The sequence below is a fragment of the Pleurodeles waltl genome, chromosome 4_2 (genome assembly GCF_031143425.1).
Source record: "Pleurodeles waltl isolate 20211129_DDA chromosome 4_2, aPleWal1.hap1.20221129, whole genome shotgun sequence".
In the NCBI taxonomy this organism is placed as follows: Eukaryota; Metazoa; Chordata; class Amphibia; order Caudata; family Salamandridae; genus Pleurodeles; species Pleurodeles waltl.
In genome coordinates, this window is record NC_090443.1 from 944,775,681 (window position 1) to 944,803,534 (window position 27,854).

General features: G+C 50.5%; 1 protein-coding gene across 1 annotated transcript in view; it reads right to left on the minus strand.

Annotated features, from left to right (window-relative positions):
* Positions 1 to 27,854, minus strand: part of LOC138293960 (fatty-acid amide hydrolase 1-like) — a 100,069-nt gene that overhangs the window by 43,327 nt on the left and 28,888 nt on the right. The gene's annotated exons all lie outside the window — the stretch shown is intronic.

The window sequence follows — 27,854 nt, forward strand, 5'->3', positions numbered from 1 at the left end:
CCAAATCCTCCACCTCGGGGAATACAATGTAGCTATGCCTGTGTTTAAGCAGGGCTGACAACACTCTGGTCAACACATTTGAGAACATTGGCTAAGACATCCCTGATGCCATGGCCACTGTTGTTTGGTGGAACCACTTGCCAGGAAATGGAGCACTGACAGGACCTGCATTAGATGGGGGATACCTGTGGGCTGGCGGATAGCTGAAATCAGGTCAAGCTCCAATTGGGCACACAGTTCATGGATTGTGACCCGATCAAGTCTGTAGGTTAGGATAATGTATCTGTCCTCCACTGTCGCAAGGTCCACCAGGGGTCTGTTCACCAGAGGATGTCGCCATCTCATATTCATCCTCAGCGTCAGAAGCCTATGGAGGAAAACGTTGAGCAGAGGGTCTTATTCACACTTCAATTGAAATAATGATGCATTTTTTACTTTACAGAACCTGTATGTGAATCTGAGAGTCAGTTGCTTTGCCAATGTCTGCTGTGATGCAGTTAGGTGCCATGGCCTGTGCCCCCCTGAAATGGCGGCTACCTGACCTGTGAGGAGGGACAAGTGGAAATGAGGTAATTCCACTGGCATTGTGCACCGTTGTGGTAGGCGGTCTACGACCGCCGCGCAACTTCGCATTGTTTATCATTGGGCCCTATGGGTTCCAGGAGCCAATGGTGATGTACGCCAGCGGTGATGTTACGCACCGCCGTGGATGTGCCCGCCATTTTCTATCTCTTGACTCACTTGCTACCTGACCTTCAACAGGAGAGGACCTACACTGCAAGTGCTGCTGTGACCTGTGTCTGGAAGCGACAATGGCTCATGTGTCTGGGGAAAGGGCCCCTGCCATCACTGCGGAGGAGTTGGAGAAACTGGTGGATGGGGTCGTACCCCAGTACACGTTACTCTACGGTCCTCCAGAGAAACAGGTGAGTACACTGTGTGCATGATGTGTGGGCCATGAATGTATGGATTGCTGTGTGTGTAAGCCACATGCAGGGGGGGGCTGAGGCATCCTGGCCAGGGTGATGCATGTATGGTGGTCAATGTATGTGCGACAGGGGATGGAAGGGATCTGGTGGGCCTTGAGTGTGATGGTCTGGACGGTTAACTAATGCCATTTTCTGCTGTCTTTTCCATGAAGGTCAGCGCCCATCAGAAAAAGGGTATTTGGCGTGCCATCGCCAAGGAGGTGCGGACCCTGGGGGTCTTTGACATTCAGAGCACCCACTGTCTCAAACGGTGGGAGGACCTGCACTGCTGGGCAAGGAAGACCGCGGAGGCCCAGCTGGGGCTGCCTCCTAACGAGGAAGGGGTGCCCGTTGGACCCTGACCCCCCCTGATGTTCTGCATCCTGGCGGTGACCTATCCGGAGTTGGATGGGCGCCTGAAGGCATCACAGCAGCCACAAGGGGGTGAGTACAGATTCAGATTCATTACTTTGCACATATTAAGGTTTACCTGGGTGGGGAATGTGGGCTGTCGGTGCCCCTAGGCCAGGGCGAACATGGCAGGATAGGTCCCTTGTTGGACAGGCTCTGAAGCACTCCATCCCCAATAGTGTTCATCTACTACTGGGTAGGGTCCTGTGGGTTTCAGGTGTGCAGCTACTGGCATTAGGCATTGTACCCCATGGGCTGGTGACTATCTTAGTGACTGGTAGTGCATGGCCTAGTGCATAGGGCTGCTCCCTGTGAGTTGTGTACGCCAACAGCAGTGTTGTTGCTGGCATTGACCAAGTGTATCCTCTGTCTCCCCCCCCCCCTTTTTGTTTTGTCACCCTGTCCTGGTGTGCATTAGCATCAACTGGCGGAGGAGTAGAGGCACAGGCAATGGAGGGAGCTGCATCCCACATGGGCCTGGAGGCCGAATCCACCTACGGTGAGGGCACCAGTGGGACGGAGGGCGAGGAGAGCACCATGACGGGGACAGGAGGGGACACCACAGACAGCGACTCCTCCTCCGATGGAAGCTCCCTGGTGGTGGCGGACACCTCTGTGCCCACCCCAACAACAGGTACAGCCGCCACCCCCCCTACCAGCACCGCCCTCCCAGCAGCCCCTCAGCGTGTTTCCCGTGCCCGCTCACGCTCACCCAGGAGGGTGGGCATCTCCTTCGCCCCAGCAGCCTCAGGTCCTGCCCCAGTCAGCCCTGCTGCCCTCAGTGGGAAGGCTATTGGCCTTCTGAGATTCCTCACTGTTGGGCAGTCAACCATACTGAATGCTATCCAGGGTGTCGAGAGGCATTTGCAACAAACAAATGCATACCTGGAGGCCATTCACTCTGGCGTGGCAGCCCAACAGAGAGCATTCCAGGCTCTGGCCTCAGCACTGATGGCAGCCATTGTCCTACAACCACTCACTCTTCCTCCACTCCCAAACCCTCTCCCTCTTCCCGCCTCAGTGTCCCTAAGAATCTTTTACTGGCAAACATTGACCTCTTCCCTACCCCTACCCCCGACCTTCCCCTCAGGCCAGGGTGACCAGAACCCAGCCCAGCACCTCAGCCACCAAATCATCGTCTGCTGTGGTTCCTGCAGCTATCAAAGGCTCAAAGGGGGCACCCGTAAGCCCAGCCAGTGTGCCACCAACCCCTGCCAAGACCAAAGCCATTCCGCCATCTGGCAAGGTGAAGAGGGCGACAGGAACCAGCACGGGGAAGGAGCCACAACCACCCAGCAAGGCCACCTCCAGACTCCAGCTGCCAGACCCAAGGTCACACCAGCATCTGCCAAGGTGAGGAAGGGGCAGAAAAAAAGAGCCAGGGCACTTCAGCCATCCGAGGCTGTAGGTGAAGGCCTGGTGTGTACCAGCACAACTGCCAGCACCGCCACCTGCACTGCGGCAAGCACCTCCAGCACCCCCGCCGCTAGCACCGCCGCAAGCCCCACCACCTGTACCGCCACAAGCACCACTGCTGTCAGCAGTGGCAGCCCCAGTGGGCAGCCGTCCGAGGCTGCAGGAGAAGGGCTGGAGTCTCCCTCCACCACTGGCAGCACAGGCACCTGCACCACGGCCAGCACCGCCACCTGCACCGCCGCTAGCACCGCCGCAAGCACCCCCACCTGCACCGCTGACAGTAGCACCACTGGCAGCAGCCCCAGAGGACAGCCGTCTGAGGCTGCAGGAGAAGGGCTGGAGCCTCCCCCCACCACCGCCAGTACCCCCACCAGCCCTGGCACTAGCACCAGTTTGCAGCCGTAGCCGTCGCCGGATGGAGTCTAGCCCTGCCTCCATGGCCTATCATGCAACCTGGTCCCTGCAAATCTCACGCCTCAGACACCCAGGTGAGGGACTGGGAACTGCCACACCCCAAGTGTTGCATCACTGGGCACAGAGCCCCCTCCAGAACCACTGGAAGAAGCCATCCACTCAGCCTCTCCTTGCCAGGATGAAGCACACTGGACACAAAGCACCCTCCAGAACCAGTGGGGAAATGCTTTTACTCACCCTATCCTTGGCAGGATGAAGCACACTGGGCACAGAGCAGTGGGCAAAGCACCCACTTGAGAGACTGTGGCCTTGCACTCCCCAGGACATTGCTGTGGGCATGGAGCCCCCTTCCAGGAGCAGTGGCGTTGTCCCATTTCCAGCTGAGGTGCACTCTCTTCACCCTCTCCCTGAGGTGCACGTGTATTTTTGACCTGATGCCCCTGCAGTGTTCTGTCCGTATTGAGGCAGGAGTCAAGTGTGGTCTTGGCCTATGAGTTTTGGCCCAGTGGCCTACGGACATTTTGAGTGGACAATGTACTGCGTTATGTACATATTGTATATATTTGTAAATACTGTTTTAGCAATTCTTACGTATATCTGACTATTTCTAAAATATCACAGAATTGACTCTATTCCTTTTGTCCTTACGTTCTTCTAGGGTACAGGGTGTAAAAATAATGTTGCTGCATGTGTTTGTGTGTATGGTGTTGTGGGTCAATGTGGGTGTGGGGGTGTGGCGTGTTGCGTGTGTGTCACTCTCTTTTTCCTCCCCCTCCCCTGTCTCCTAGGTGCAGTACTCACCGTCGTTGTCATCGTCGCCGCCGCCGTTGGTACTCCTGGTGGATGAGGAGGTAGACCAGCATGGGGAGGACCTGCAGCTCGGGCTCCATGGCGTCCTGGTTCTTCGTTGAGTGTCGAGAGGTGAGTAGTTTCCCTTCAAGGCACTGTTTCCGCTGTGCTTTTGATGGCGCTGGTACCACCCCGGAAAAGCTGGCGGATGGGCGGGTTGTGATGGGGTGGGAGGTACATTGCCTTCCGTCTGATTGTTGGCGGTTACCGCCGCGGTGTTTGTTGCTACCACGTGGCGGTCGGTGTATTAAATTGGCTGTATCTTTTGGTGGTTTCCGCCGTGGTCATGATTCCATTTTTTTTACTGCTGGCCTGTTGCCGGTATTACCGACGCTTTAACACCAACCACCAGGGTTGTAATGAGGGCCTATGTGTCTTCCCCTTTCTCTCTCTCTGTGATCTCTCACCTTTCTCTCTCCATCCTCTCTTTCTTTTACCTTGTGCCTCACACTGCACCTGCAGAGATCAAGAAACAAAAGACCCGGCAGATGCTGCCCTGTGAGTTAAAATAATTGCTTCCAAAGTGTCCAGCCCACCTGGGAAATGCCCAATGATTCTGATGTATCAATATCTTGTCCTCTGTAATAACTGTGTAACTCCTGTAATGGAGCATCCACCATGTTCTGATGGAGTATCCTATCTGGCAAAATCTAAATAAGGCTTGGAGCCTCATTACGAGTGTGGTGGTCCGAGGTGTGGCAGAGGTTGGCACAGGCCTGTTCTGTGGCCTGGCCCTGTGGCCAACCCCCATAGGCATCTAACCTCATGCCACGCACAGCCTTTGGCCTTGCGCAGCCAAGTTCCTTCATGCACCCAGCCCAACGTGCAGAGAAAACACATGTGTTTTGCCTTGGATGAGTTCAAGAAGTTGGGAGGATTTGTCCTTTACATATGCAAAGCTTCAACTGTGGCACCTGCTATTTTTATATGTAGAAGTGCCCCCCGTTGAGGTTTCATTTCTGTGAACTGAGCATTGGTGCCAGATGGATCTTCATCTGTTTATTTATCCAAAAAGAGTCCACAGTTTGTCACAAAATGTTTACCCAACTAGCATACTTTTGTTTGGCTAATTCCCGAGTGCTACCTTGTTGGCTAAATGTACAGTGCACATTCTACACTACCACTGTGTAAATGACCATGAGGTAATGTCTCCAGTGACCATATGTGGTGTAATTTTTGCAATGTGATTGTGCTTCGAGCGTCTTTATACTGAGCAACATGAATTCTTATATAGAGAAGACAGCAAAACTACAAAGAGTCGAATATCAACGAAACAAGAATGCTTCCTTCTAGTTATAGGAAGTAAGTGCTTATTTGTTTGGTGGAAATGTGCTCATATTTCTCTGCACCCCAAAAGCTCAGGGGCCCTTTTGGTAAGCTGGCCATCAAGCTAAGAAAAGGGGAGAAGACCGCTGCATACCACTAACGTTTACAAGGCGGGGGCAAATGGGCAGACCTTTGAGTTAGTTTTGCACATTTGCATACTCTTAGTAATGAAAAGGATGAACAATGGACTCTGCTCTCACCAGGAGAGGACCGGAGGAAAGATCCCACTCATCACGATCACTACAGAAGAGATTGTGCTCCAACAGCACAAGTATGCATTCACCACCATCAAGTATTTTTAGATCGCTTTTTAAGGTGGAATTGCAGAGAAAACACCCTTGCTTTGCACTGGATGAGGTCCTGAAGTTGGCAATATTTGTCTTTTACAGAAGAACTACTTCCACTGGGGCACCTGCTATATTTGTAAGTCCTTCCTGTTGATGTTTGATTTCTGCAAAACGAGCATAGATGCAGGAATGCACCAGGGACCTCGGGAGGGAGCCTGAAGGCCCAGCGGTCCCTGCCTGCTTCTCGCCTCCAGCCGGAGCCAGCATTGCTCCCACACACAGGGAGCAGTTAGAAATGATGCTCCCTGCATGCATGAGCAATCCTTTCATCCGTTTTCCTGCCCACTTGACAGCAGACAGGAAATCAGATGAAAAGTCTACTCCCAGTGAGCAGTAGCAGTTTTCTTGCTCCTGTCCACTGGGAGTGGTGGTTGGCCACATGGCTGTAAATGGTCCAGGAGGGGGGCTGCATGGCGCCCTCCCACTTTACATTTTACCATGACTCTGGGAGGTATGTCCCGGTGCCTCCCTCCTCCTTTATGACTACTTTTTCTGTAATAAAAGCATGTCCCCGGGACCTGGCCCACCTGGGGGCTCATACAAAAAAAGTGCTTGATTTTTGTGTCCACCAGATTCGCGGATTTGCTGTGACTTCTGCTGGAATTTGTTTATTTTTAAAAACATGTTTTTTTGTCCTCCCAGGGTCTCAGAGGAACCTCAGGATATTCCTATGCTGGCCCCTTTTCTTTATTTTTACTTTTTGGGGGTCCCAAAATGGATGCCAACACTTCCTGTTTGAAGGGTTGGCAACCAATCAGATTTCAGCACAGGAACTGTCGGATCCGCAGGGGTTCTACGTCTCCCGATAGACACATTTTTTTTTCTCTTAATATCTTAAAACCTTTTGACCAGATTTACATCAAATCTCAAAAAGGTGCTTTTTGGACCAAGCGCTACCTTTCGGACAAATTTGGTGTAATTCTGTCCAGCGGTTCGGGCTGTAGTTGTGTCTAAAAATCCCTATAGAAATTGAATGGGGGAAAAAGTGTATTGGGACACACCATTTTTCTCGGTCCCTGCTTGATGAATTACCCCAAAACTTTCCACACTGCAGCAGAAGTGAGTAGCAAACTAATTTTGAACATTTTGTGAAGATTCGTCACACAGAGCCAAAGAAAGTGGCAAAACAGTTAATTTATACCAAATAAAGTTTAAAAAATAACCCAAAAGATGTAATATAATGTAATGTATATCTTTAATAATAATGTACATTATTATAATATATATATAATATGAATATATATGTGTGTGTGTGAGTGTGTGTGTGTGTCTGTGTGTGTGTGTGTGTGTGTGTGTTAGACTTGGCATCATTGGCATGGTCTCCCCTACATTTTGCCTCTACTTCCGAGGTCCTTTCTGTATGCTGGATGCTGTTTTTGCTGTTTCTGTTTGCTCTGAACACTTTACCACTAATGACCATTGCTAAAGTGTAAGTGTTCCCTGTATAAAGTGTATGTGTACTTTGGCTTATCCATGATTGGCATATAGGATTTACTAGTAAAGTGCACTAGAGGTGCCCAGGGCCTGTAAATCAAATGCTCCTAGTGGGCCTACAGCACTGGTTGTGCCACCCACATTAGTAGCCCTATGACGATGGCTCAGACCTGCGACGTCAGTGTCTGTGTGTGCAGTTTTAAACTGCCAATTCGACTTGGAAAGTGTACCCACTTGCCAGGCCTAAACCTTCCCTTTTTATACATGTAAGGCACCCCTAAGGTAAGCCCTAGGTAGCCACATGGGCAGGGTGCAGTGTATGTTAAAGGTAGGACATGTACTTATGTGTCTTACATGTCCTGACAGTAAAGTACTTCCAAATTTGGTTTTCACTATTGCAAGGCCTATCCCTTTCATAGGCTAACATGGGAGCTGCCTTTAAATATTATTAAAGTGCAGATTCCCTTTGGGAGCAGATTGACATTTGGAGTTTGGGGTCTCTGAATTCACAATTTAAATATATATCTTTTAGTGAAGTTGGTTTTTAGATTGTGTGTTTGAAAATGCCACTTTTAGAAAGTAGGCATTGTCTTGCTTAACACATCCTGTGACTCTGCTCGTTTGTGGATTCCCTGTCTGAATCAGTTTGACAGTTAGGCTGTTTGCCCCTCTCCTCTAGACAGTGACACAAAGTGAGCGGGGTATAGCCTGCATATCCTAATCGGCCATCTGGGCTGAGGGGAGAGGAGGAGTGGTCTCTTACACCTGAAAGGGCTATGCCTGCCCTCACACAATGCAGTCTCCAACCCCCTGGTGTGTCTGGGGCCTGGCCTGTGCTATGCAGGATCTTGAACACAACAGAGACTTCTCTTTGAGGTAGGCCTACTTCAAAGGCAGAAAGGAGTTGAAGAAGAGCACCCAAAATCCCTGAAAATCAGATTACTTCTGGAACCAAGAGGAACCTCTGCCAAGGAGAAGAGCTGGAAGCTGGAGGAGGAGTACTGCCCCTTTGCCTGTGACTGTGCTTTGCTGGGTTGGCCTGCAGTAGCTGCTTCTACCTGAGAGAGGCCAAAGACTGACTTTTGTGTGACTTCCCACTGGTGAAGAATCTCCAAGGGCTTGAACTGAGCTTGCTTCCTGTTGTTGAAGTCTCAGGGACATCAAATACTTCTCTCTGCCAGCACTCGGGCTTTCTGCTGAAAGTCCTGCTTGCCAAGTGGTGCCCTAACCTATCTCTGGGCCCTGGAAAGGTGAGCTGGTGGAAAAGGACAGAAATCCACACAAAGACCGCTGTGTGGGGAATCTTTAGATACACCACCCGCCTCGCTGCTGAGAAATGACGTGCCGGCCTCGTGGCTAAAATCAATGCTCCACCTGCATCGAGGCTGGGAGTTCGACACAACGCAGCTGGAGAAACGACTTGCAACACCCGCAGCGGCTGCTATTAATGATGCAAGCCCCTACGCAGCGATGTTTCTTGATACTGTGTGACCGGATTTCGACGCAGGGCACGGAAAGTCAGTGCAAAGCATGCCCCGACATTAGGTGCTCGTCAGGATCGATGCATCGCTCTTTTGCAGGAGAGAAGAAACGACACACGCTGACCCGACCAGGGGAGGAACGACACACCTTCTCACTTGCACGTGAGAAATCGATGCATCACTGGACTTTTCGGATGCAGACTCCCCCATGCGGCTTTATTTTGACGCTAACCAGGTACTTTTGTATGCTAACAACGTTTTCACTGTTTTCTAAAGGAGTAAGACTCCTATTCTTCTAAAATTCATATCTTGACTTGTGTATGTTGGATTTTTGTGGTTTTGGTCTTGTTATGTTTAGATAAATATTATCTATTTTTCTAAACCTGTGTTGTGTCATTTTGTAGTTTAGTGTATTTACTGTATTACTGTGTATGTTGGTAAAAATACTATACACATTGCCTTTGAGATAAGCCTGACTGCTTGTGCCAAGCTACCAAGGGGGTGAGCAGGGGTTATCTTAAGTGTGTATCTCCATTACCCTGACTAGAGTGAGGGTCCCTGCTTGGACAGAGTGCAAAATGATTGCCAACCAGAGACCACATTTCTAACAATTTGGGGTCTTTGGTTGGCAGTCAGGTTACCCCCTGTCCAAGCAAGGACTCTCACTGTCATTGACTAACAGACCATCTACAGGCATGGCAGGACTCACAGCTACTTTCAGAGTACCAGAGACCCCCCACACTCAAAGGGAACCAGAGCCACTGGTAGGTGACTCTCACGATTGTCAGCAACTATGACCTGGTGGAATGTATTAGGGACTATCTGCTCTGCTGACACCAGCTGACTCTTGACAGTAGTCATACTGGCTCCTGTGTCACGCACACCCTCCACCCTTTGCCCATCAATGGTGACCCACTGCCTATACTTTGAAGTATTTTCTGGCATGTGGGCTTTAGGCACCATCACTCCTTCTCCCAGGGACACTAGAGAAACCTCTGCCTGCCCCCCAAAGCTAACTGGGACTGTCTCCCCCCAAGCGCTACACTAGCCAACCCAGGTTTCTGTCCAGTGGTGGACTGTGCTCTCTTGGAACACTCAGAGTCGCCCTTAGAGTGTCTATGCTGGTAGCACTCTAAGCATTTGAGGATGAATTTCCCTAATGTTCTATCAAAGTACCATGGCTTCTTCCCAAATGTAGAAGAGGAATCTCTCAAGTCTCTCCAGTGGGCAAACCGCTTCATCCTGGGGAGTGCAAAGCCACGGTCTCCCACGTCTCTCCAGTGGGTGGTTTGCCCACTACTTTATCCTGGGGAGTGCAAAGCCACAGTCTCCCAAGTGGATAACAGTCTCCACTGGTTCTGGAGGGGGCTTAGTGCCCAGAGTGCTTCATCCTGCCAAGGACTGAGGTAGTGGATGTGAATCTCCACTGGTTCTGGAGGGGGCTTTGTGCCCAGAGTGCTTCATCCTGCCAAGGACTGAGGTAGTGGATGTGTATCTCCGCTGGTCCTGGAGGGGGCATTGTGCCCAGAGTGCTTCATCCTGCCAAGGACTCAGGTAGTGGATGTGAATCTCGGCTGGTTCTGGAGGGGGCTTTGTGCCCAGAGTGCTTCATCCTGCCAAGGACTGAGGTAGTGGATGTGAATCTCCACTGGTTCTGGAGGGGGCATTGTGCCCAGAGTGCTTCATCCTGCCAAAGACTGAGGTAGTGGATGTGAATCTCCACTGGTTCTGGAGAGGGCATTGTGCCCAGAGTGCTTCACATGCAGTGTGGCAGGTCCCATTCCCTCACCTGAGTGTGTGTGCCACGAGATTGCCTGGGAACAGGTAGCATGATACTCCATGTAGGCAGAGACACACTCCACCCTGCTGCGACTTTGCCTGCTACCTGCAAGTACAAATTGTGCTGGAAGTCATGCCTCGTGTACTCTGGGCAGGGTCCAGAAAGTCTCCTGCAGCCTCGGACGGCTGGCCACTGTGGATGATTGTCATGTCAGCTGTGGTGGCACTGTCTGAGCACGTCGCGGGGCTGGTGGCGTTGGTTGCGGCGGTGTCTGTGGCAGAGGCACCTGTTGAGGGACCCAGCAGGATATCTCCTGCAGCCTCAGACGGCTGCCCACTGGGGATGATGCTGGGGAATGTTGCTGAGGCAACAGATGTGCAGGTGGTGCTGCTGGTGGCGGTCCTGGTTGCGGTGCAGGTGGCGGTGTCCACCACTGTACAGGTTGATATTGTGGTTGACAGAAGGGGTGACTCTGGTCCCTCAGCCGGAGCCTCCGTGCCCTGTCCTGACCTGCTCTTCGGCTTGTGTCCCTTCCCCACCTTTGATGTGGCTGCTGGTGCCTTGCCACTGTCCCCTTTTGGCTTGGAGGAGCCCTTGCTTGCTGGTAGGTGCGGCTTCTCCCTCCGGCATGTGGGCACCTTCTTCACCTTGGCAGGTGGCGGAATGACCTCGCTAGGTGGCACACTGGCAGCCCTGATGGGTGGCGCCCACGATGTGACCGGACTTGCTGAGACCACTGTGCTGGAGGATTTGGTGGCTGAGGTGCTGGGCTGGGACCTGGACAGCCTGGCCCTAGGGGAAGGATGGGGGGTGTAGGGAAGAGGTCAGTGTTAGCCAGGAAAAGTTTCTTTGACACACTGGGACGGGAAGATGGAGGGGGTTTGGGAGTGGAGGAAGAGGTAATGGTTATAGGAGGTGTAAGTTTTCTGAATTTGGGTGAAGGTGCATGGGCCGGAGGCTGTTGTGAGGTGGATGGCTGTTGGGTGGGTATGTGCCTTTGTTTGAGTAGTTTGGGAGGAGGGCTCACAGACACACTGAGAGAGGACACAGGGGATGTGTTAATGGTAGTAGGGGTGGTGAGTGCACATGAGCGGTGTGTAGTGATGGGCGTGCTGGTGATGGAGGTAGTCGATGAAGATGTAGTGCATGCAGGTCTGAGTGGAGATGAGACAGGGAGGGAGGAGGAGGACGTGGAGGGGGGACACAGTGGAGGCAGTGGATGTTGGTGTGTCTGCATGGGGATGGTGCTTGTGTGAGTGCCTGTGGGATGTGTGGTGCTTATGTTTGCCATGTCCACTCTTGTGTGTTGATGAGTGTGCATGCTGGTCAGATGGTGTGCTTGGGATAGGCTGAGGTACAGGGGATTGGGTCTGGGTGGAGGAAGTTGGAGGGGGGAGGCTGGACACAGGGACAATGGCTACCATCAGTGCTGAGGCCAGAGCCTGAAATCCTCTCTGTTGGGCCGCCTGGCCAGAATGAATGCCCTCCAGGTATGCATTTGTTTGCTGCAAATGCCTCTCAACACCCTGGATGGCATTCAAAATGGTAGATTTCCCAACAGTGAGGGATCTCAGGAGGTCAATAGCCTCCTCACTGAGGGCAGCAGGGCTGACTGGGGCAGGGCCTGAGGTGCCTGGGGCGAAGGAGATGCCCACCCTCCTGAGTGAGCAGGCACGGGAAACTTGATGAGGGGCTGCTGGGAGGGCGGTGCTGGTAGGGGGGGTGGCAGCTGTACCTGTTGATGCGGTGGGCACAGAGGTGCCCGCCACCGCAAGGGAGCTCCCATCAGAGGAGGAGTCGCTGTCGCTGGTGTCTGCTCCTGTCCCCGTCTTGGAGCTCCCCTTGCCCTCTGTCCCACTGGTGCCTTCTGACTCCGTTACTGCACCTTTCAGGGCAATGTGGGATGCAGCTCCCTCCTGCTCTGGTGACACTGCTCCTCCACCAGATAATGGTAATGAACGCAAGGACAGGGTGACAAAACAAAAGGGAGGGGAAGACAGAGGAGACACATGGTCAATGCATGCAACACCACTACCGTTGGCAGACACAACACACAGGGAGCAGCCCGTATGTGCTAAGCCATGCACTGACAGGGCAGGGGAAAAGCACATGCCCATAGGGGACTCTGTCGAGAACCATATTATGCACAGCTGGAAGCCATAGGAGCCTGACTAGGTGTAGAGGGCAAATACCACCTTTGGGTTTGGACAGGGAATGAGGCTGCAAGTCAATGGATCTACCTTTGCGTGTCTGCCCTGGCCTAGGGGAACCCACAGCCCACCTCCCCCACCCAGACACCTCTGAATGCATGCAGTCAGCGTCAGCTGAATGAGAGTGTACTCACCCCCTTGTGGCTGCTGTGATGCCCTCAATCGCCCATCCAACTCTGGATATGCCACCGCCAAGATCGGTACATCAGGGGGGTCATGGTGCGATGGGCACCCCTTCCGCGTTGGGAGGCCATCCCCAGCTGGGCCTCCGCCGTCTTCTTGCTCCAGCGGCGCAGGTCCTACCATCTTTTCTGGCAGTGGGTGCTCCGTTTATGGTAGACCTCCAGGGTCCACACTCCCTTGGCGATGGCACGCCAAATCCCCTTCTTCTGGGGGGCGCTGACCTAGAGGAAAAGTGAAATTATAATGAATGTTACTCTCCCGTACAGTTCTTCTCACACATTGCCCACAAACCTCACACCGTGGCCCAGACATACATACACACACCATCCTCACATGCTGGCCTGCCCCCCGTCTCTTCCATCCATGACACTCCATACAATCATGTGCCATCCACTATGCACACAGTTGACTCACCTGTTTGTCTGGAGGACCGTACAGTTGCGTGTACTGGGGGAGGACCCCATCCACCAGTTTCTCCAACTCCTCCTCAGTGAAGGCAGGGGCCCTTTCCCCAGACACTGAAGCCATTGTTGGTTCCAGACACAGGTCACAGCAGCATTTGCAGTGTAGGTCCTCTCCTGTTCAGGTATCAAGTGAGGGAACTGATAGAAAATGGCAGTCACGTCCGCGATGGTGCGTACCGTCACCGCCGGTGTACATCGTCATTGGCTCCTGGAACCCATAGGGCCCAATGATAACCAATGCTGAATTGCGCCGCGTCTTCGACCGCCTACCGCAACGGTGTACAACGCCAGCGCAGTTACCTCAATTCCCCTTGTTCCACCTTACAGGTCAGGCAGCCGCCATTTCAGGGGGCCACATGGCATGCCAAATAACTGCGTCAAACCTATTTAGGCCATTAATACAGACAGACAAAGGAACATAGAGACATTTTTTACGTTTGTGCTAAACAGCCTTGTGAAACCTATGTGTTGTGTGACCCTCTGTTAGGCGTTCTCCTCTATAGGGCACGTCCGCTGGGGCAGGTGATGAGATGGTGGCATCCTCCGGTGTTCAGACCCCTGGTGGACCTGTCGATGATGGAAGGCAGACATATAATTATCATTTACAGACTTGATCGTGCAACAATCCAGGAACTGCGTGCCCAGTTGGAGCCTGACCTGATGTCAGCTATCTGTCATCCCACAGGAATACCCCCTCTAGTGCAGGTCCTGTCAGTACTCCATTTCCTGGCCAGTGGGTCTTTTCAAACAACCGTAGCCATGGCATCAGGGATATCCCAGCCAAGGTTCTCTAACGTGTTGTCCAGAGTGTTATCTGCCCTGCTGAAACACATGCACAGCTACATTGTTTTCCCTCAGGTAGAGGATTTGCCCACAGTGAAAGGTGACTTCTATGCCCTGGGACATATCCCCAACATCATTGGTGCCATTGATGGTACACATGTGGCATTTGTCCCCCCCCCCCCACCAAGGAATGAACAGGTGTACAAAAACCTGAAAAGCTACCATTCTATGAATGCGCAGATGGTGTGTTTGGCAGACCAGTACATCTCCCATGTGAATGCCAAGTATCCTGGCTCAGTGCATGACGCTTACATTTTGAGGAACAGCAGCATCCCTTATGTGATGGGACAACTCCAGAGGCACAGTGTGTAGCCAATAGGTGAGCCTAAAGTCCCCACACAGTTTCATTTGCTGTCTGGGTATGGGAGATTCCCTAATGTTTGGAGGATGTCTAACGGTTGTCCCTCGATATTTGCAGGTGACTCTGGTTACCCCAACCTGTTATGGCTACTGACCCCAGTGAGGAATCCCAGGACAAGGGCAGAGGAACACTACAATGAGGCACATGGGCAAACTAGGAGGATAATAGAGCGCACCTTCGGCCTCCTGAAGGCCAGATTCTGGTGCCTCCATCTGACAGGTGGATGCCTATACTACTCACCGAACAAGGTGTGCCAGATTATCGTGGCCTGCTATATGTTGCACAACCTGGCTTTGCAACGCCAGGTGCCTTTTCTGCAGGAGGATGGGCCTGATGCTGGTCTTGTGGCAGCTGTGGAGCCTGTGGACAGTGAAGAAGAGGAGGCAGAAGAAGAAGATGTAGACAACCGAAACAACATCCTCATGCAATACTTCCAGTGAGACACAGGTAAGAGGATGGAACTGCTTCCCACATCTCATACTATTGTAGGACCTAGCATAAGTCTGCCTTTTTACCTCTGTGTATGGACCCTGACTTGTCACTTTGGCTTTCCATTTCAGAGATCTGGGTCCCAATTTGTGCCCTTTGCTATGTTTACTCCTGGCCTACAGCTGTGTAACATTGGTATGTGAACACGTACATTGACATTGCTATATTTCAGAGATGTACACATTTGTGAAAGCACAGACTGACTCCAGATTGTTTGGTGATTCAAGGGTGTTTATTTCTGTGCTAATAAGTGGAGGGGGGTGTGAAATAGGATGGGGTGATGGTGGAGGAATGTCCATGGCAGAGTCCAGTCTCTTGGTCTCACAGGTGCATTGTCCAATGGGGCATAGGAGGGGGAGCAATGGCAGTTTAAGGTGGACAGGGTGACAACGTGGGACAGAAGGGTGACATTCAGGAGGGTCTTATTTCCTGGCGGGGGTCTTGGCAATGTTCTCGGTCTTGTTCCTGGATCTCAGGGACCGTTTGCGGGGTGGTTCTCCTTCTGCAGGGGGTGGGGTGCTGGTGGTCTGTTGGTCCTGTGGCGGTGCCTCCTGTCCACTAGCGCCAGTGGAGGTGGAGGGCTGTTCATCGTCCAGGCTAGTGTCAGGAGCCTGTTTGTGTCCCACTGTATCCCTCATGGTGTTGACAAGGTCTGCCAGCATCCCTGCAATGGTTAGCAGGGTGTAGTTAATGGACTTCAAGTCCTCCCTGATCCCCAGGTACTGTTCCTCCTGCAGCCGCTGGGTCTCCTGAAACTTGGTCAGTACTGTGCCCATAGTCTCTTGGGTATGCTCCCATGATGTTGGAGAGTGCCTCGTGGAGTGTCGGTTCCCTGGGTCTGTCCTTCCCCTGTCGCACAGCAGTCCTCCCAGCTTCTCTGTTATCCTGTGCCTCTGTCCCCTGAACCGTGCGCCCACAGTCACTGACCCCAGGTCCCTAATTTTCTTGGGTTGGTGGGTTTGCCTGGGTTCCCTGCAGTGGTGGACACACTGCTGATTGACATGTCCTGGGGACAGAGGGATGGGCCCGCTGGGTGGGTGCTGTGCTGCTGTTTCCTGAGGGGGAGGGTCTGTGGTGGCTGGTGACAGTGGCAGGGGAACTGACTGTCCAGAGGTCCTTGATCGGCCGGGCTGGTCATCTTGAACCAGGCGTGCAGAGCTGCTGTCATTACTGTGGGCCTCTTCTGTGGGGGGACTGGATATGTCTGGCACCTCCTGTCCGGTGACGATGGGTATGGGTCCTGTTGGGGTGTAAATGCATAGTTTTAGTATCTGTGTGTGCCATTTTGTGCACTGGGAGAGGTACCCTCTACTCCTGTGCTTGCATCATTGTGTTTGCCCTTTTGTGATAGTGTGGATATGGGGTCTGTGTGGGTATCTGTACTGGACATGCTTTGGTGATCGATGGTCCATGCATAGGTGTTGCATGCAGGGCCTTGGTATTGAGATGTGTGGGTTGTGATAGTGGAACATATGTGAGATGATGGAGTGATGGGAGTGAGGGTAAGGGTGGGGGTATTTGATGGCATGCAGGTGGGGTGGTGGGATATGGTAATAAAGATATGACTCCAGTCCTCCTGCTACTCCTGCGAGGCCCTCAGGATGCAGTATTGCCAAGACTTGCTCCTCCCATGTTGTTAGTTGTGGGGGAGGAGGTGAGGGTCCACCGCCAGTCCTCTGTACAGCAATCTGGTGTGTTGATACCACGGAACGCACCTTCCCCCGTAGATCGTTTCACCTCTTCCTGATGTCCTCCCGTGTTCTTGGATGCTGTCGCACTGCGTTGACCCTGTTGGCGATTCTCCGCCATAGCTCCATCTTCCTAGCAATGGAGGTGTGCTGCACCTGTGATCCGAAAAGCTGTGGCTCTACCCAGATAATTTCCTCCACCATGACCCTGAGCTCCTCCTCTGAAAACCTGGGGTGTCTTTGAGGTGCCATGATGTGGTGTGGGTAATGTGTGAGGTGCTGTCTGTTGTGATGTGTGGGGGGATGTGTTGGTGTGTGTTGTTTGAGGTGCGTGGATGTTGTATGGGTGATGGTGTTGTGTGTCTGTGGATGCTGGTGTTGTGTTTGCTAATCTTTCTCTCTGGGCTTCTTCCAAAAACATCGTTGTAAGGGTTTGTGGGTAATGTGGGTGTGTGTTTTATAGTGTTGTAGGTGTGTGGGTGTGGTGTGTGTATGTGTATCAGGTGTGTGTATTTTGAATTGTCCAATGTAGTTGTGTTTTGTAAGTGTGTGTGTATTTTGAGCGCGGCGGTGTGTACCGCCAATAGATTACCGCGGTTGAAAGACCGCCACGTTGATTCATGGGTCATGATAGTGTTGGTGTATTCTTGTTGGCGTGATGGTGTAGGTTTTGGTATCGCCAGTTTATCACTGACCTTTGGTGTGGCGGACTTGTGTGGGTGTCTGTATTGTGGCAGATTCCGAGATGTGGGTCGTAATACCTGTAGTGGAATTCTGCCTCCGCAACGGTATGTTGGCTGTCTTCAGCATGGCGGAAAGCAGGATTTAACACCAGGGTTGTAATGAGGGCCAAAGTCTTTTTCAAGCACAAAGTACCTGGTTTGTGTGAAAAATCTCTGCAAAGGGCCGCAGAGGAGGAGAAGTGGGGAAACAAAGGGGTGTGCGCCGATTTCTTGGGCCGCACACGGCAATGCATCATTTAGTTTCCACGCAGGGACGGCTGTGCATCAATTTCTGGCGCTCGGTCGTGGATCCTGTTCGGGTTGCAGGGTTTTCAGAAGCCCCGGGGACGGTGCGTAGATTTCCTGCACTGGCAGGATGAAGTCACAGGAGCTGCGTCGATCCGGTGGGCGTTGTGTAGAATAATTTTCTACTGCACGGCAGGTGCTCCATCGATTCCTCTCTGTAAGTCGTGCTGCATCGTTCTGGCTCGGCTATGCGTCAATCCAGTGGGCCGTGCATCGAATTTCCGGTCACTACGCGGGTGCTGCGTTGACCTTCTTGTGAAGTCGGGCTGAGTCATTCTGGTTCGACGTGCGGCGAAATTTTCACCATAGTGCAGGCTGTGCGTCGTTTCTGGCAGGCTGAACGTCAAATTTCGCCACACAAGGAGTCCTTCTTGAAGAGATGAAGTCTTTTTGGTCCTGAGACTTCAGGGAACAGGAGGCAAGCTCTATCCAAGCCCTTGGAGAGCACTTCTTCACCTCAGCCGGAGAGCAGCAAGGCAGCAGGGCAACAGCAAGGCAGGAGTCCTCCACGGAAAGCAGTCAGGTGAGTTCTTTGGGCAGCCAGGCAGTTCTTCTTGGCAGGATGTAGGTTCTGGTTACAAGTTACTTCTCCAGGAAGTGTCTGAGTTGGTAGGGGCAGAGGCCCTGTTTATATACCCAAATGTGCCTTTGAAGTGGGGGAACCTCAAAGAGTGGCTTAGAAGTGCATCAGGTCTCCTTTCAGTTCAATCCTGTCTGCCAGGGTCCCAGTAGGGTGTGTGGCAGTCCTTTGTGTGAGAGCAAGCCCAGGAAGACCCATTCAAAATGCAGATGTATGCAAGTGAGGCTGAATATCCTGTGTTTCGGGTGTGTCTGAGTGAATGCACAAGGAGCTGTCAACTAAACCCAGCCAGACGTGGATTGTAAGGCACAGAAAGATTTAAGTGTAGAGAAATGCTCACTTTTTAAAAGTGTCATTTCTAAAACAGTAATATTAAATCCAACTTCACCAGTCAGCAGGATTTAATGTCACCATTCTGGCCATACTAAATATGACCTTCCTACTCCTTTCAGATCAGCAGCTACTACTCAAACAATGTATGAGGGCAGCCCCAATGTTAGCCTATGAAGGAAGCAGGCCTCACAGCAGTTTAAAAACGAATTTAGGAGTTTTACACCACCAGGACATGTCAACTACATGGGTACATGTCCTGCCTTTTGCCTACATAGTACCCTGTCCTATGGGTTGCCTAGGTCAATACTTTAGGGGTGTCTTATATGTAGAAAAAGGGGAGTTTTAGGCTTGGCAAGTACTTTTAAATGCCAAGTCGATTGGCAGTGAAACTGCACACACAGGCCTTGCAACGGCAGGCCTGAGACAAGCTTCAGGGGCTACTAAGTGGGTGGCACAATCAGTGCTGCAGGCCCACTAGTAGCATTTAATCTACAGGCCATGGGCACAAATAGTGCACTGTACTAGGGACTTATAAGTAAATTAAATAGTCCAGTTGGGTACAGTCCAATGTTACCATGTTTAAAGGGAGAGAGCATATGCACTTTAGAACTGGTTAGCAATGGTAAAGTGCGCAGAGTCTCAAAACCAGCAAAAACAGGGTCTAAAAAGTGGAGGGAGGCAGGCAAAAAGTTAGGGGTGACCACCCTAAGGCTGTCAGGTCTGACAATATATATATATATGTATATATATATATTATTTTATTTTGTTCATATAACCCAGTGGCGGTTGGCACTGAGTACTAATTTGGTCTTACGTCTGTTTTCCATAGACATAGCATTTTTGGTTTGCTAATAACGTTGGCACAGTTTGACAAATCTTCGCTAAACTTTCCAAAAAATCATTCACTCACTTCAGCTCCATCCCGGAAAGTTATGTGGTGATCCGTCAAGTGGGGAGCTGAGAAAAAAAGAGGAGTCCCAAAGCAGAAACATCCCTATGCATTTTCAATAGATGTTTTCGAAACACCATATCATAGAACTGCTGAGTTGAACTACACCAAATTTGTCAAGAAGATTGATCCTGTTCCAGAAAGAGTGCTTTTTGTGATTTGGTGTAAATCCTTTTATTAGCTTTGGAGATATAAAGTTGCAAAATATTTTATATATTTGGCTGGTTGGGTTGGTTGGCCATCTCTTGATCATTGTCCTGAGGGCCGACCCCATGACACAGCTTTTTTCCTTGCCGAGAGGCATGCAGGCAGGGAAAGAAGTGTCACCCAGCAGAACCTTTGAAAATGCTCCCACCAGGTGAGAGCACAGTTCTGTTGTCCTTCCCATGCTCTTGTGGACAGGGAAACTGTAATTACTCCCGTCCAGTTGGAGCACACAAAGGCAGATGCTCCTGCCAGGCAGGAACAATTCAGTTTTTTCCTGTGTGGGAGCTGGTTGGGGCTGAGGAGGGTCCCTGGATCTCCTCCCCTATCGCCCCAACGTTATGTTTGACCCTGATAGATGGGGTCCCTAAGGCTCATTTGGGATTGATGATGGGGTCTATGTGCCCACTCCCCTAATATTAATGTGTTTGGCCTCTGTGGAGGGAGTCCCCGGGGCCTTTTAAGGCTCAGGAAGGGAGGCCTCATGCCCACCCCCATATTTAAAGTATGTTCCTTGTGGGTGGGAGGTCCCCTTGAGTTATTTGAGCTTGGGTAGGGGGCCCATGCATCGCCTTCCCTTAATAATAATGTATTAGGTCCTGGCGGATGGGGTCCCTGGGGCTGTTTAAGACTCAGGGAGGGGGGCTATGCCCCCCTCCTCTGTAGTTAAAGTATTTTACCCAGGGGTTGGGGTCCGCCAGGCTCATTTGGGCTTGGGAAGGAAGGCTATGGGTACCCTCCTCTGTATAGTTTGTGGCCCCAGGAGATGGGATCCCTGGAGCCAATAATGGCTTGAGTAGGGGGCTAGATGCACCCTCTCCTTTATTAAAAAAGAAGACCCAAGGATATGGGGTCCCTGGGGCCTCCAGACACTCGGGGGGCGTGCACCCCTGCCTTTTTTTAAAACAAAAGGGTCATGGAGCCTCAGGGGCTAATAGTGAATTTGGGAAGGGGCCATGCGATCCTCTACCCCAGCAGGAGGCTGGCTGTCTATTGGGGGGTTGGACAAAAGACTGTTCATGGAGGGGTTAGCTTTACGTGGGATAATAAAATATTACTTTACGGAAAAAAACAGAAATTCACTGATAAAACAAAGGTTAAATTGGTGTTATAGTTAGATGAAGACTTCAGTACTAACCTAACATTTTAAATAATGGAAAACACTGAAATACACTAGCCATTGTTACCCCTAGTGACTGTAAATCATGCCTTAAGGACTAGAACTCGCTCCTTCGCCAGACATTGCTAATTTCTCCACATATTACATCACTCATGACATGTTCTATGACATCATTGATAACATGATGGCAAGACTGTGCAAAATGGGGGCACTAGTGATAGTTACCATAAGCCACGTGTAATAGTTATTAGAGATTACTAGAACTGGCGAATTTCAGTGTTTTTTTTTAACTATAACATCACTTTAACTTTAGTTTTTGTCATCCATTAAATACTCCCCTGTTGGAAGTGCGCCTTCTTTTGGGATAAGCTTTTTTGTGAATATATATATATATATATATATATATATATATATATATATATATATATATATATAAAATCATACAATCTGTCGTGCTGTCAGAAAATGCAAACTCCAAGGTTGCAATTATAGTGCAATTAATGTATTAATGATGAGCAAAACACCCTGCGTGTGTTTCGGCTATACGACCTTGCTCACGAGATGAGAGTAAAAAGACTATTAAGCGAATACAATAAGAAGCACAAATGATGGTCAACACAACCTCAAACCACTTTATACTGCAGGTCGGACGGTACTATATGTAAACTTCCGACAGTCTGTACTCCTTCTGCCTGTCGGAGGGTTATTTCAGTGACAGAGCCAGATTAGGCTTCGTGGTTGATACACTTAAGGTCCACCTGCCTGCAAATCAGGGGAGTGGGCCAACGATTTGACATGGAGTGTACTCCATTCCAGGTGTGACTGAGTACCCTCTCCATCAAAGTCTAAATCAGGCCCTTAATGACTGATTTTGTTTTAATATAGAAACAGTTTCTGTTGTAGTAATTGCTGAGTTAAAGTTTTCCTGAATTGTTGAAATGGTACATATATCTGAAAGTGAAGTTTGCTCCTTTATTCTTCAGGTTCAGAGGTACGTTTTGTGGTTTCTCAGACCAAAACATACATTGAACTTCTTGAACTTTCTGAATCACTAGCTGCATAGATGTTTTGACAGTGGTCATAATCAAATTAATTTCAGTTGCCAGTGCTGAAGTTACTGATATGTTAGCTGTAGGAAGCTGGCTCAGTTTATTGTGTACACCTGTGATGTGGCACCCTATACTAAGTCCAGGTCAACTCTTAGTGATAGTGAATAGGTGTCCACATAGCAAAAGCTCTCTAGGGGTAGCTCAGGCGAGTAGCTGAAGCTTATCCAGGAGGAATGTAAGGCACTTGCAATATCACAGTAGTCAGACAGTAACTCACTCACAAGAAAGAATCACACAAGTGTTGCAAAAATAAAGGATTCTTTATTACAGCACTACTATTAGACTAGCATTGGTATATATCCCTTTAAAGATATCTACATACATTCTATACACAAAATAACCAAGAGAAATAGCATGAAATACACAGGGCCCCATCAGGGGGCCAAACCATATACTAAGTAAGTGAAGTGCAAAATAGTGAACCCAACCAAGTTAAGTGTGGTAGTTAGCTAGGTGCTGGGGGTTGATAGAAACACCAGAGGTAAGTAAGGTAAGTGTCCCCAGCAACCAGGTGTAAGGTAGTTACCCACCTAGTCGTCCCATAGATTAACACAGGGAGTAGTGGTTGGAGGTTGTGTGATTCAGGACCCTTCCCAGTGGACCCCGAGGAAACCAACAGACAAGAGGAGGGTTGGAGAGTACCCCCACCGGAGGATACCTAGAAGACAGGAGTACCTACACCAGAGGATCCAGATGCAGACAGGAGAAGGGACACTCTCTGAAGTCAGTGGTAGCCTTGGATTGTCCAGCTGTTGTCACGACCTGTGGACTGGGCCGGTGGAACCCAGGGATAGATTGCAAACATGTAGGGCCTGAAAAGGAAATGGACAGAATCCAGCACCCTTGGAGGTGCCTAGGTGGTGCAGGTGGCAATGCCAACCCTCCTAGTGGTGAGGTTCCTTCAAGTCAGTGGAGGAAAAAGTCCATCTGGGAGGTTCAGCAGCTGCAGAAGATCCCAGAAATCCCATACAAGCTGTATCTCGATGGTCGCCAGATTGCCAGAGGGTCAGTGACCAGCCAGGTCATCAACAAGCCCTGGCAAAAGCAAGCAGGAGCTGAAGTGGTATTTGCAGGTCTACGGGCTCTACCCTTGAGGAGGAGTCAGGGCCGTCCCTCAACACAAAGGAAGGCCAGATGAAATCTTTGGAGCCCCCACGAGTGACCAACAGGCGATGGACTCATGGAGTCAAAAGGAGGCCTCAGCAGCACAACAAAACAGAAGTCCCACATTACAGGAGTTGCAGGACAGGAGCTGATCTTTGAGTTACAGAGTGCTGGAGGATGGGGTTCTTGGCAACTGAAGATCTCCTGGAGGAAGAGTCAACAAGCTTTGCAAGGGCAACAGTCATGGTGCATAGGTGTTCCAGTCCAGGGGCAGGAGCATGGGCCCACAGCCTCCCAAGTTGGTGAGAAGACGAGCAGGACTTAGAAAAAGTCATAGGCTCACCACCTGTGAAGCAGAGCCTTTCGATGTCCGTGGAACAGCAGACCCCAACAGCCTGTCAATGCTGTTTTGAGGTGCCTGCGGATGCAGGAGAGTGACTCCTTCATGCCAAGTGAGATTCCCTCATGCTTTCATGTGCAAACAGAGATCTTGTGACCCTGTAGTGAATCCTAGTTTGTTTTAACGGGTTAACAGGAGTTAGCTTAGCCGTAGGCTTGTAAACTCGTGCCCCCGTCACCCAGTGACTTTTAACCTACTTAGCTTGCTCTGGCTTAGTTCATTTAATTATTTATTTCCTTTAAAATGGCGGCCTTATTTATAGTTAGGCCACTTGTTATGGGTTCTATTATCAGTGTCACTGCGCCAAGGCGTCAAGATCAAGCACGAAAGACAAACATACAGTAGGCATTCACACTTAGGGATTTTCCTTCTCTATACTTTCGAGGGATTGTTGATATTAATTGCCGTCCCAAGCATGCCTGTTATCTATTGTTATGAATAACACTTATGTCAGGGGACCTTGTAGATCTGTATAAATACAACACACTTTTAGACAGATAATCAGAGGGATTCCGACGAGAGGGCATCGCCACCATCGCTGATACCGATGCTGCAGTCATCTTGACACTGACCCAGTCTTCGTGTCCCTGCGGAGTCTGAGATAGAGACCTCATTCCAAGGTAACGAGGGTTGGGGGCTCCTCTCATGGACACGGCTTCGGCAGATTAGGTTTAACGAACCCAGCTCTCCTTTTTTAGGTAGGAGGTTAGACCTACTCTCTTTAGGGTATTAGGGCTTATTCCATCTTTCACATATATTTCTTTCATATATTGCATAATGGTGGGGGTCTTTATAACAATGACTCTCCTCTTCACAATACTGTTGCTTGGTATATTCATTATCCTAATCATTGCAGTTCATGCAACTTATCAAAAATTGCAGTTATGTTGAATAAAAACTATTATAACTTTACTGCATCTGTGTTATTGTCTTTGTTTGTATGAGACATAATAAATCTGTGAGAAAAGGGTAATTTCCGTTTAACCACGACAACCCTGAGATATTGTACTTTGAGTCCATGCGTAAGCGACTGCTACAAATCACCTTTTACTATTGTGTTTCTGGTGAGGTACTGCTAGTAAGCCGGTAAGGTTTGGACAACAGTTACAACTAGTTGTAGGAAGAGACTTAGGCCCTCATTCTGACCTTGGCGGTCTTTTCGCAAGACCGCTGAGTTACCGCCGCGGTGAAGACCGCCGACCGCGGCGGTGTGCGCTGTGCGCATTCTGACCGCTGGGAGCGTTCCGCCGGAAAACCGCCAGCAGCCACACTGGCGGTCGGCGGGAAAGTGGAGACTGGTCAACCTCCACCGCCACGCCAGCAGAACACCGCCCACAGAATTACGACCCACATTTCTGTGTGGCGGTCTTCTGTTGGCGGTCACGTCCCTATGGCTCCCGTCGCCTCCCGGAGGACCAACGCACAAGGTAAGTTGATCGTCCGTGAGGGGAGGGGGTGGGGGGGTGTTGTGTGATGTGGGCGTGCATGGGGGTGTGCGTGTGAGTGTGTAGAGGGGGTGTGTGAGTGCGTGTATGCGGGCGGGGGGTGCTGCTGTGTCTATGGGTAATGTGTGCTGTTCGGCAGGTGCGCATGTCGGCATGTATGTGTGCGGGTATGTGTCCCCGTTGTGTATGTGTGTGTTGGGGGTGTGTATATGTGCATGTTGGGGGTGTGTGCATGTCGGGGTACATGTATGTGCATGTCGGGGTGGGGGTGGGGAGGGGGTTCGTACCACCTCTGGGGGGTGGCAGGGGGGTGGAGGGTGTGGGGGGAGGACTCGGGTGGGTAGTGGGGGGTGGGGGAGACCCCTATCAGTGCCAGGGAAGGAATTCCCTGGCCCCGATAGTGCTTACCGCCATGGTTCGCACGGCGGTTCCCGCCCGCAAGAAACCGCGGCTGTAGGCAGGGTCATAATACCCTTGGCGGTCTTGGGACGACCGCCGGGCCGGAGTGCGCAAACTCCAGCCCCGCGGTCATGACCGCCGTGGCGGTCGGAGTGGAGAAGTAGCGGTCGGTCGCGGCGGGGACCGCCGCGGTCAGAATGCCATTTTTAATACCACCGGTCTGTTCGCGGTCCGACCGCCGTCTCAGCGCCGACCGCCAGGGTCAGAATGAGGGCCTTAGTCACCTACAAACGAAAGTACTGTCATCCAGAGACCAGCAGTCTTGCTCAGAGCAAGAGTCCAAACTACGACATGGCGCCACCAACAATGGTGTTTAGGCACTAATTTACGGTTACCCTGACTATCACTGTCTCACAGACAACAGGTACCCTTAGTACCATTATACGGAGACGTCCGTGGTCTTTGGGAGGATCCTCCTCAGCCAAACAGGTAACACCTGATTGGGCTGTAGGTTGTTCGAGCTCGAACGCACAAAAGGAAATACTTCCCCTATTTTGGTGTTCCGTTTCTCTGAAACAAATATGGCCAATACCATAGACATTCCTGCAAATGCTAGAAATGCACTTACACAACATTTAATAGCACATGGCCTTTATGAAGAGGGCGGGGAAGTTACTCTGATTGTAGAAGCAAGTGAAGCCTACCAAACAGAAACATTTTACTGTTGGGTTGCCTTTCCTGAGGCTGACCAACGGACGCACACATTTCACACAAATGACATTGCGGACGTACCCGTAAGATACGAAGCATACCAGTATCATGAAATATTGCTCACATATCAAGAACACCAGAACTGGTTTGAAGGCGCCCTACCACATGTACTAAGACGGGTGAGGCTCGGGCCTTTAAGTAATGAGGGACCTACATGGCCTATGTTTGCCACATATACACCTCACCCAGGCATACAGAATATGCCGATCGCAGATTTACGAATTTTATATAATGAATTAGTGGCATTTTATAGACGATTGGTTCAGTTCGTGATGCGAACATTGAATACTGCCCCAGCGCGTCCAGCACTGCCAGTAGCTGGTGGATATCAATTGGCTACCGGGATTAATCCACAAACAGTGCATACCATTATGGGTAAAGTGCCCACGGAACGGGAAAAAATACCGTTCTGGATTGCCCAGAAAACAAATCAGCTGGAAGCTGTGTTCCCCCATACGGGGCCACAGGACAAACATAGATTGCTCACTATGTGCTTGCCGTTTGGGATGGTTCCCTCGGTGGATGAATGTGCCACTTGGGGTACAGTCTTCGCTGCCGTTTATACTACCACACATGGTACCCCTACACTTGCCAATTTACCGGAAGTATTAAAACAAATACAAAATGAACATGGGGCCGCGCCGGCCCTGGATCTGGGGATAAAATTGATGCGTAACTTTGATGCCGTCTCCTCGATAATACTGAGCAATATTAAAGGGGAAGCGGTGGCACTGGCAATACGCCAGCGTCTCCGGGAAACTCCAAATATGGAACAAGAGAGACAGCTGCTGAGAATAATATCCGATACCTATACTAGTATAGGACAGGATAGTTTGGGAGCCAAACCTAAAAAATTGGAATTACCAAGTACCACCCATAAGGAAAGTACAAAGCAGGCACAAGAGGGCTCTAAGAAGCGCTGGGACAAACAAAAAGATTTCAAAGATAGGAGAAATAAAAGAGCTGATTCTCCACATCCGGAGTACTCCGACAGGAGGTATAATCTCAGGAATAGGGATAACATTAGAACTCCAGACAGATATACTGATTCACGTCCTTCTCGTTCCTTTCAGGACGCACCGGATAGACGTAGCGAGAGAGGGGGCCGTCAAGATCGACGTCCGGAATACGTGAAAGAAAAGAAAAACTTGCCGCAGTCTACCATTAAAAATGAAGAAAAGACTCCTCAACAAAAGCCACAATTTAAAAAGAAGAAAGTGGCAGCACTGACAGTTAAAAATGCTGGTAGTATTGAGAACACTGTTGAGGAACAAGAGGTGGGCAGTGACTCTGTTGGACAGGCGGCAGAGGTCACGATATGTCGCCAGAGTCTGAAAGATCATCTGGATGCGACAGCAACTAGCGATTACATCGCAGTTGAGACGGCGGATGGCCGCGTTCTCCCCCCCGATCGGGTTTATGATTTAACAATTCAGATAGAGGGAGACGTGGAACGCATTATTAGTGTAATATTAATGGATGAACTTACTAGTGATATCCTGTTGGCCGAGAGAGACTGGCCACCTGAACATGTCCGCAAGCTCCCACATGGGGAAGATGTCATTTTGCCTTCTTTTTCCGATCTTGTTCCGGAGGCAGACAAACAAGCCTATGCAGCTGAATGGGCTTTAGCGCAGGCACCTGCATTATACCGTAATCATGTAGGTTGTGACAAGGACTCTCCTTGTCATGTTATTCCCGTTCGGTCTACGCCACACCCGCAGCCACAATACCCTGTTAAACATGAA